At 38.4% G+C, this 11,107-nt stretch overlaps 1 pseudogene; it reads right to left on the reverse strand.

Annotated features, from left to right (window-relative positions):
- Positions 1–9,091: 9,091 nt before the first annotated feature.
- On the reverse strand, positions 9,092–10,124 carry LOC129082167 (histone deacetylase complex subunit SAP18-like; annotated as a pseudogene).
- Positions 10,125–11,107: the final 983 nt, after the last annotated feature.

Genomic DNA, 11,107 nt, shown 5'->3' on the forward strand with positions numbered 1-11,107 from the left:
GCATATTTGTTTTATTTTCATTGTGTAATCATATGTTACACAATGTTCCTAGTATCACTGATTCAAAAACTCCACTTTTAATAACATTTTGTTTTTAAAAATCCTTTCAAATTCAGTAATTAAGTGCACACCATTATAACGGAAGTCAATAAGAAAAGTTAGGATAAAGTAAATATCAAATTAACGTGTGCTATGCACATGGTTTAAAAGGTATATAATTGGATCAAATGTTTAAATAAGAACTGTGATGTCTTTAATTTTCAGAAATAATAGTGATCAACAGTCTAGGTACTTTCTTTGAGTTGTTTAGTCAGAAGCAGGTTAGAGCTGTTTGCAAAATAATTTTCATTCCTTGCATCTTAAGCATGTGGCACACAGTTGCAAGCTAGCCAAGTAATTAGGTGTGCCTTGAATAATCAGAATAAGAAATGAAACCAGCTGGCCTGTGTGAGAATTTTCCCCATGATGTGGAGCTTTTTAATGCCATGCTGGAAACAATGCAGCAAATAAGTTTTAATTTGAAGAAATAAAAATACCTGTTGTCCAAATGATTCACAATTATTCCCTATTGCTATGATCACAATGGTGAAATTCTTGTTCTAATTAGTGAAAAAAATGGAATATATATTACAGAGGAGGTAAATAGTTTTTGTTTAAAGTAAAATTAAAGATAAAACAACATAGTGACACCTTTTATTTTTATGGTACTCAAGAAATATTTGAACTGAAAATTATTAAATTGCCTTAAAATAGATCTGACTTAGTCAACTATAAATGCTAAGTGTTGAGACAGTTGCTTTTATATCTTATAACTTGAATAGCTTTAAGTTAATTGAACTTTAAGCTCTTATACTTGAGCAGAAATTCTCTGGCCTTGTAATCACTTGCTGACGTTCTCTCTGAAAGACCACCCACGTTTGGTAATAGCATGTGCTCCACAGTAAAAGGATGTGTGGATCTTCCCTTTTATTTAACTTTGCTTTTAAAGAATTTTAATGGTAATTTCAACCAATACGTTGTCACAACACATTTTATATCACCAGTCACATCCATCTGCCATTTAAATTTGTGATGAAAAAATCTTCATATACTTGGTTTTGGCTGAAAGATATGCTTATGTTGTGAGAGGCTTGGTTCTTCTTGCCCATGCAGTAAAGAAATAAAGATCAGCAAACTGATTAGTATACAGGCAGAATTTATTAGTAATATGTTCTCAGGAAAGGGAATGGACTAGCCAAGGTGAGAGAGAGAGGCATAGGTGCTCGGTCCCTTGTCCTGAAGACTTATATGAAGTCTGTCTGGAAAAAGTCCAGCCAATTTTAATATAACAAGAACCGTTTGCACCACATTGATGTAACCTAGCAGCCAAAGACAATAGACTGGAATGTGCATGTATGAATAATGATGACTTCACTGTAGTAGTCAGTGGGGGCAGAAGATGCCATTGAGTTATCATGTGTGCTGTGTAGCCATCATATTCAAAATGACTGAGTGAGTAGAGCAATGAATCTGCATCAAATTTTGTGTTGAGCTTAAAAATCCCTCCATGAAAATTATTTGGATGATTCAGAAGCCTTTTGGGGACAATGCAATGAGTGCAGCACAAATAAAAGTGTGGCACAAATGCTTCACAGATGGATGAGAATCTGTTGAAAGTGATCCATGTTCTGGAAGGTCTGCAACAGGCAGAATGCCTGAGAATGTTGAATGTGTACGGGCTGCAATCAACAAAGATCAGCAACTCACAGTGTGAGAACTAGAAACTGATCTGGAGATTCCAAAAACTACTGTGTCCAAGATTTTATGCAGGATCTTGGTATGAAACATGTCCTGGCAAAATTCATTACACAGCTTCTGCTACTCGAACAGAAGGAACATCATGCTGCAGTTGCTAATGACTTGATTCAAACTACTACCAATGAATCAGATTTCCTCAAGAAGGTCATAACTTTGAAGGGGACTGAGGTATCGTTGTCCTATGTACAATTTTTCATGTGCCTTGTGTATTTAATAAATGTCTCTATTTTTCATATTACATGGCTGGATTATTTCCGGATAGACCTCCTATAGTTTGTGGGGTGGGGTGAGGGAATTACATATCAATTTGTCTGGAAAAGGTGGTGCATAATCTTCCATGGAGGTGTGTGACCTCCTAAACTTAGGTATAGGTGGATGTCTGTTAACTCAGATTCTTACCTTGCTCCGGACAATGTCTTGTCATCCTCTGTAAAAACAGATACGTGGCCAGACACAGTTAATCAAAGTTACTTATGAGCTTTTTCTATAAGTACTATGGACCCCCTCCCATCCATCCTCCTTCTCCTAAATTTTCTAACTTCTACCTAACACTTATCCAGAACACTTAGAGTTTTATAACATGAGTTTAATAGCCCAGTCTCACAAGAACAATTTTCTGTCAGATTCCCAGATTGTACAAACTGTGCTTTTCACTGTGTATCCTGTAGAAACTGCCTGGATTAGTGCACTTTATCTTGGGTTTACCTGGAATAAACATGCAATTTTAGAACTGCTTTTAGTCACCACATGCAATATGCATATATCCTTTCGCCAGTAACTCATGTTAATAGTTAACAAGTTATTAATACTTAACAGTTTAAGCTTTTGTCAGGGAGGAAGAACCATTCTCTGCCTTTCAAGTTCTTTTATCTAGACTAATAATCAAATTAATACAACATAGATTATCAAGAGATAAATTAAAGTTTAATAAATTGTATACCTCCTGAATACATGGAAGAGACCTAGGAACACTAAGTAACTCTGCTCACCTTCCCCTTTTTGAGGTAATTTTATTTCATTTTATTTTTGAAAGAGGCTGATTATGTCACCGTATTTATCACAGATGATATCACAGATGTTAGTTAGAATTCCAGAGAGAAAAAATTAAGTTAATAACAGTAAAACTGAAAATTTATTAAAATGTGGGCCATGTGTAAAGTGTTATTACCATTTATTGGCAATACGGAGTGAGGGGGATCAGTTTGCCACTCCAAAAAATATGGTTCTTTTGAGATATTGATTATTTGAAGCTGGTTAATTTTAAGATACAGCAGACATAGGAGATACTCTGAAATCCAAGTAGAGGTTATCCATTTTCAGGGATATTCACACAGTAAGGAATCTCCATTTGTATGGGTGTTGCCCTCACTTTACCTGACCTTCCTTCATTATCTATAGAGAAGGCTGGGGTTTAAATCTGCATAACAAACTTACTCTTGTTAGTGGTGTTTTCCTGGTCACCTCCCACAACTGACTTTACACCTCAACATCTTTTGTCTTTATCTGAAGGTGGTATTTAAGGTGATGTCTCCCACCATTTGGCCATTTATTCTGTGTTTCTGGGTCTCTCCCATGTATCCAAGAGGTATACATGTTATTAAACGTAAATTTGTTTTTCTACTGCCCATCTGATTCTTAGTAATTTGTTTATTAGACCAGCCAGAAGGACTGTGAAGGGTACTAGAAAAATTTTCCTGTCTGGCAAGTGGGAGAAGATTTTAAATATTAAAATATGAATTAATGAGTCATGTAAAATAATGCATAGAGGTTGGAGATTAAATTAGAACTTGTAGAATATCAGACCTACACAAGCAGCAAAGAATAGTGTGGGGGGGTGGTGCATGAAGGATAGTACATTCCAGTCCAGAGAATTACAGGAGTACATAATAGGCTTTTGAGAGTTTCATCTGTCATCTCAAACAGGGGCAACCTAATAAAGGTTCTTTTATATTGACTTTGCTGTTAATTGCAAGTATGTATGCAAATCCATAAAAGCTATAGTTAATTGACTGCAAGGTGGTATGATTATGATTATTATTTCAGACAACTGTTTTTAGGTCAGAATTATTATTTCAGGAAAATTTCTGTTCACATGATTACCACCGATACATGAAAAGTGCTCTCACATGTACTTTGCATTGTTTGCCTCCTGGTGGGAGCTGGAAGGGAGCGGAGAACTCAGTTGTAACCATGGTTAGTCCAGTTCCCTTGTCTCGCTGCTTAGTAGTCATTACTGACCCATTTTTCTCTGTCTTCTGAAAACAGTTCCATTACCTACTCACTGAGTGCTAAGAAGATGTAACAACCCAATACACCTCCTACTAGCACCAAATATGTTCAAAACAGCATATAAACAACAGACCTGCAAGCGCAAAGAAAAGGAGTAAGACATTGTGATGGGGCAACTATAGATGTGGACATGAAACCTAACTTGTCACCTCTTACTACCACTCTCCCTCCACAAGCATTATGCCCCCTTTGTTTTCCTCCACCAACATCTACCATGCTACTTCTCCCTTGCTGCTTCTCTCTTGTTGCTTCTCCCTTGTTATTTTAAACAGAAAAACAGAGGCCTCAGAACCTATGGATCTTTAACAAAATATCACATGACAAAAACTAATTCTGAAGCCTCATTTTCATAATAGCGGGATTTTTTTAAACCTTTTCCCTAAGTGTAATTGTAATCTCCCTGACATGTGATTTTAGAAAACATCCTGCTTTATTTTCACTAAAGCAGTGCTCTGGCTACTATGTGCAGTAAGTAGACCACAAAGAGAGGCTGGAGGGTAAGCAGATGCTGTTACAGCGTTCAGTTATTAGAGAACTGTATCATTTGAATTGGGCCAGCCTCTCTTTCATTCCTGGCAACTTGAGCCATTTCAGATGTGCTATGTCATTGCATTAAAAGGTCAGGTTTTCAGTGCTAGAGTGAAAAGTGAAGAATTTAAGAATTCAACTAAACAAATCATCCAGTGTTGGAAACAGTCTCTCCTGGTTTCAGGGACTGTAGCCTTGACAACAGGCAAGAGTACCCCAAGGCTGGAGCTAAGCAAGGAGGCCTTGGGAAAATAGGCCACAGAGGAGACAAAACCTGTCTCCCTGGCAGGGGCAAAGGCCCTGCCTCCCTCATATCACTCTGCTTGGCCCTGGAGGATGGCTGGTTAGTCAATAACAGGTAAGACCCCTTGATGTCAGGGACAACCTAAGACAAGCATAGTTGCATAGGGGCCATCAGGAAAGGACTTGGGGGACACAGAGAAAGGGCAAAAGACCCTCACCTCTCAGCTTTGATATGGCCAGAGTCCTCATTCTATATGAAAGAAGTCTCCTTATCTCTTGGCTGCTCTGCCTGCTGCCTGACTAGGTCAGTGAAACAATACTAAAGGCAGGTATGGCCCTCAACTGGATAAGGCAGTTCCCAGGGGCAATTAGGCCTGGAAGAGGAATGCATTAAATCCTATAAAACTTACATTGCTAAGAATGTCCTCAAGTTAATGCGTACTGATGTTTGGGGTCAAAGCATAGAACGTGATCAGTTTCCCAGGTTTCAAGGCCAAATAGGCACCACTCTGTCTACCAGACCCTGACCTGAGGCAAATCTCTGTGTTCCTTCAATCATAGTCTTTTGACATTGATTGATGAACTTTGCATACATGCTGTACACCTGCACATATTGTTTTCAATAAAAGCCACTTCAAGAGAAGTGCTCGGGGCATTCTCTATGAGAGGGAATTGCCACCCTCTTTCCCTGGCAGACCGAGAAATGTCTGGAATGACTTATTTTATTTTCCTCCATCCATGGCAACCCATAGGGGGACTCTGTGTGGCATGTGGTAACCCATCAATCCAGACTTTGAATTTTAAAGTTTTTTTGCCTAAAATTATGCACGTATTTATTCCATTGGGTCTTAACCTCAGAATATAATTACCAACAAGAAAATACAGTGTATGTATATATATATATATAATATATATTTATGTTATAAAAATTCTATTGCGATCCTTTGTTACAACCAGAGTAAAATGTGAAATGGATCTAGTCCATGGAAAAAGTATCACAAATACAAGCTCCTAAAGTATAATTCTATTGCCCTGGCTGGTGTGGCTCAGTAGATTGAGTGCTGGCCTGTGAACCAAAGAGTTGTGCTTTGATTTCCAGTCAGGGCACAAGCCTAGGTTGTAGGTCAGGTCCTTAGTAAGGGGCACACAAGAGGCAGCCACACATTGATGTTTCTTTCCCTCTTTCTTTCTCACTTCCCCTCTGTCTAAAACTAAATAAAATATTTTTAAAAATATATAATGCTTTTATATTTAGTAGACCATTTGTACTTGATAAAGCATGTTTTGGGTGCTATGTCTTACTTCTTCATTTATAACCATCATCTATCTACCAAAAAGAAGAGGCATTTAAATATCTCCTATCTCTTTCCCTTGTGGCTGACTGTGTAGGTGATAGGAAAATTTTATTGATCTCCTTTGCATTTGTCTCAGGGTCTTTTTCCCCATTTGATTTAAGCCGTAAGAACTCTTGTTGAATGCTGATGAAACAGTGGGCAAAGCATCCAGCCAGTATTTATTTATTGGTTATTTTTTTTTTATTTTGGCCAATTTTTTTTTCCAGAAAGTTAGACACATATCTTGCTTTTAATTGGGATCCTTTAAGGTCAGTTAAACTCTTTCCCATAGCTGTTTAAGATGTGCTTGTGACTATCTGACCAGGTCAATAGGTAAATATTTCAGTGATTTCTCACGAGAATAAATCACCTTGCTTGGATGGGGCTTGGAGAGAAAAGTGAATCAAATGTCACAGATTCTTAGCTGTAGCTGTTTCTGTGCTTAGTGGAATGCCTCCATCTTTTGTGATGCAAATAGTAATTTATTTCTTCCCAACATCAGGTGAGCCACAAGGATTTAGTTCCCTTTCCTGGTGGGGGATCTGCTTTAACCTGGCATTCTGGTTTTTTACAAGATTCTTATTTACAACAATATTTTAATGAGTTATGTCAGAGTAACTGCTGGCATGATCCTCTTCATATGAGGGCCTGTGAATCAGAATAGTTAATGATGCACACCTTGCTAGTTCTAGCGGAGCAAGTTACAATTTGACTATAGTGCCAGAAACTATATTCCAACCTCACAATAAGTGGAACAGTGCCATCTTTTGGTCATAAAGTAGGAAAACAAATTTGTATTGCTGGGATTCTGCAAGTCAGAGAGGTGTTTTCAAACTATTTTTGACTGTCATGATGGCTCAGTTCGTTGGAGCATCATCTCATACACCACAAACTTGTGGGTTTGAGCCTCAGTAAGGGCACATACCTGGGTTGCAAGTTTAATCCCCAATTGGGACATGCACAAGAGGCAACCAGTCCATGTGTTTTTTTCTCTATATCCTCCTCTCCCTCTCTCCCTCTCTCTCTCCAAACATCAATAAGCATATCCTTGGGTGAGGATTAAAAAATACTATTTGTGACTAATTTTGGTGGTCATGCACTCTACAAATAATGTAACCAAGCAAACCAGGGCTCATACACGTGGTGCCTTGACGCATGACCCAACAATTAGTGTTGAGGGAAAGAGGTTTTTATTTATAGGTTTCCAACCTCAGGGGTGCTGGGAACACTCCTGTTTGGGGCTCTCTTCTCCCAAAACACCCAGAACTTCCTTTTCTCCCCACCAACCTATAGACCAAAAACATGCCCAAAAGTTCCTGATATCCTTACCTGTTCTTAAGCCAGCTGTACAAATAGTTCCCCATCCCCTCAGTAAAGTACACTGGTGGGTTTCAAAGTCACCATCCTCTTGAAGCAGCTCTCTCCTTCAGGATCCGGGGTACGTTGTCTTCAGCCTATATGTAATAGTCTGGAAAAACATGTGCGGTGTTGCACTGGATCATGGTGAAGTCTGGAAAGGCACAAGGCCCAGGAGAGTGGCCTCTCAGTATGTCCCTCAGAGAAGCAGAAGTCTACATTTTGTGGTCAAAGTTCAGCATTCCAGGCATCTCCCACAAATCTGTGATGTGTTCGACAGGTTCCTGCACAGCTTCATCAGATCTTCCCTTACACCCTTTCCTCATGCACAGCTGCTACTTCACTACAAACCACATGCCTGCTTCCCTACTACAACAGGCTGCATGGCTGAATCCTCAGAGGAGAAGATGTAGCTATTCCCTCATTATAGGCAGCATGGCAGAATCTCTCCTGGCTCATGGCTCCATCCTCATAGCTGCCTCCTCCTTCTCTCTCCTCATGGCCGACCTTCATGGCTGCCTCCTGCTAAAGCCCTAATGGCTTCTATCTTACTACGGACCTCATGGCGGACCAACTCCCCTTCTCTTTCAGACAACCCTTATTTTAAATGCTGATCCAAAACTTTCTATAGGACCTCATATCCAGCCCCTCCAAAAATGGACTACTTTTGCCAGTTGCCTTGTATCTTTACCTTCATTCAGCTTCTGTCTTTAGTCAGGCAAGGGTGACTCAGTGATGAAGGAACCTCCACCTACCCTCGCTATATCACGAGTCATGATACATTCTGAAAGCCATGTATACCTTTTACCTGGGGCGGTAGCACAGCTATTATCTTGCATTTTGTTTGCAAAGTATCTTAGATGCTGTATCATCTCTTTCCCCCAATACCCCAAACATCATCTGTGGGGATTTTGGGGACCCCTTGCTCTGCACCTCATTACAATAGTATCTTAATTTTTTTTTCTTTTCCATGGCACCTGTGATTTGACTGTATGCATTTTGTATGATAATGTGTTTCAGGAGAAACTGAATTATGCCACATTGTAATTATGCTTTCTACAAGAATGAATTACACATGCATTATGCAAGTAATATGAAGAATACCATGGTTACTGTTGTACATATGACAACTTCTTTTATAGAGTGACAGTCTGAGAAAATATTTGGGAAGGTTTCTGAAAGAAGGAATAATTTAGCACTGCAGTGTTTGTTAAGGATTGTGAGTTGGAGACTGATTTTAATTAAAAAAATATTTTGAGTCTACCTTGTTCTTTTCCTTTTCTTTTTTCTCTTTTTTGATTACACATGCATATTTAACAACAGTTTTACCTAGAATGCTAAGAGCACTTCATACTTTACAGGACTTGAAATATGGACTTTCTATTAATATTCATACCATAGCACAGCCAAACCTAACTCCTAAATAAATGCATTTCAATTTGTTGAGCATGTAAAAGCTTAGTGGCAATAATCAGGAGAAAGAAAGTGTAAATTTGTTTTACATAAATGAATGAAAAATAAACTCAAGAAATAGCCAACAAAACTTAATATGGTCTCATGTGCCCTGAAGGAAGTAGTGTCCAATTCAGAGGGGTGATTGATATGTCCAAATAATCTCCTATCTGAAACTTCTGGGACTGCAGGGTCATGGAATCATCAGTCTCCTTTCTCTCGGATATGGTACTGCCAACCTCCTTTACTGGATAACCAGGTCTTTTAATATCAGTAAAAACAATTGCAAAATTGAAGTATGTGCCCTTCTTCCTAGCTTCTGGGTAGACTCTTTTTTTTTTTTTGCTAAACTAGTCAGTTCTTTCAAGGTGGCATCCATCCAAGTTGTAGGTCTGCAACTCGCTAGAAAGCACATTCCCATGAGAGAAGTCATCTATGTGGCGGTGGCGCCCATTATTGGTGGTGAAGATGTGTAGCAGCAGAAGGCATGTCTTCTCCCAGTCCATTGGCTTCTCTGGCTCCTTCTTAATTTCCTGCTGGGTGAAGTGTGACACCACCACCATCTTCCTCTTGTAACTGGTGAGATGCTCACTCTAACCTGTTCTTTTTATACATAGCCTTTCTCATTATACAATGAAATAACAATGATTTGGATTAGAATCTTTCATACTGAAATTTGTTTTTCTTTATTAATATTTTAGAAAGAAGAGACAAATTATAAGGAAGCAAGGTGATAACAGGCATTTATTCAAGAATGAAAATCCCGACTATCTATAAACAATCAGTCCAATCTCCTATAACATCTACAAATCAGTGTGATGGTGAATAATGTCCAGAACCTACAAGATCTGAACTCTAAAAGAACCATAAAACCACATAACCTGGGTACCTACTAGAACAATATAGGAGCTGAAAAATAATACTTTTATTCCCACCTTTTAAGTTCTTCTAGCTGGGCTAAAAATCAAATTAACAGAAACAGAATAACAGGAGAAAATCAAACATTAATATGTGGACAAGGGGAATTCTGATAAGGAGAGGGAGGGAGAAGGGTTGGCGGAGAGAGAGAACATACTCTCTGTGTCTTTTTATAATGGCACTAATCTCATGAGACTCCACCTTCATGACCTCATCTAACCCTAATTCCTTCCCAAAGCACCACTGTCAAATACCATCACATTTGGGGATAAGGCTTCAACATATCAATTTTGGAGGGACATAACCATATAGTCCATAACAAACTACTTTTTCAAATCTTTAGGAAAGAAATGTTGCTTAATTATAAAACTGTAAATATCACACGTATAACACACTATTAGACACCAGAGAAGATAGAAACACATTTATGAAGGACTCTACCTTTAAAGGGATTTTATTTAACTCTGAAACACCAATTCAAAAGGAACTATGCACCCTGATGTTCATAACAGCACAGTTTGCAATAGCCAAGTACTGGAAGCAACCTAAGTGCCTGTCAGTAAATGAGTGGATAAAAAAAAACATGGTACATTTATACAATGGAATCCTATGCAGCAGAAAGGCAGAGGGAGCTTCTACCCTTCATGATAGCATAGATGGAAATGGAGAGCATTATGCTAAATGGAATAAGCCTGACGGTGAAAGACAAATACTATATGAGCTCACCTATAAGTAGAACCTAATCAAAAAAACAAACAAGCAAGAAAAATATAATTAGCAACATTGGAAGAAAAAATAAATTGACAGTAATGAGAGGGAAGGAGGGAGGTGAGTAATGGGGAAAAGAAAGGGAATGGTCAAATCATGGAACATGTATAAAGGACCCATGGACAAAGCCAAAGTGGGGAGGGATCGAGGGAGGGATGTGGGTATGGGTGGGGCATGGGAAAATGGTGGTGGAAAAATGGAGACAAATGTATTTGAACAGTAAATAAATAAATAAATAACTTTGCCCTTTATTTTTTTTTATTATAGTATGCATATTTAAATAGTAAAAAATGAAATTATGTCCTTTTGTTTTAAATTTATCTTTTTGGGGGACAATTAATACACATGGCAAGCATTATACTACTCCAAAAGTTATATGGTGAAAAATGGCTCTCCGATACCTAATCACTGTGTTTTCAGTC

The sequence above is a fragment of the Pteronotus mesoamericanus genome, unplaced genomic scaffold (genome assembly GCF_021234165.1).
Source record: "Pteronotus mesoamericanus isolate MK-2021 breed Mesoamerican mustached bat unplaced genomic scaffold, CSHL_Meso_final scaffold_12, whole genome shotgun sequence".
Taxonomy (NCBI): domain Eukaryota; kingdom Metazoa; phylum Chordata; class Mammalia; order Chiroptera; family Mormoopidae; genus Pteronotus; species Pteronotus mesoamericanus.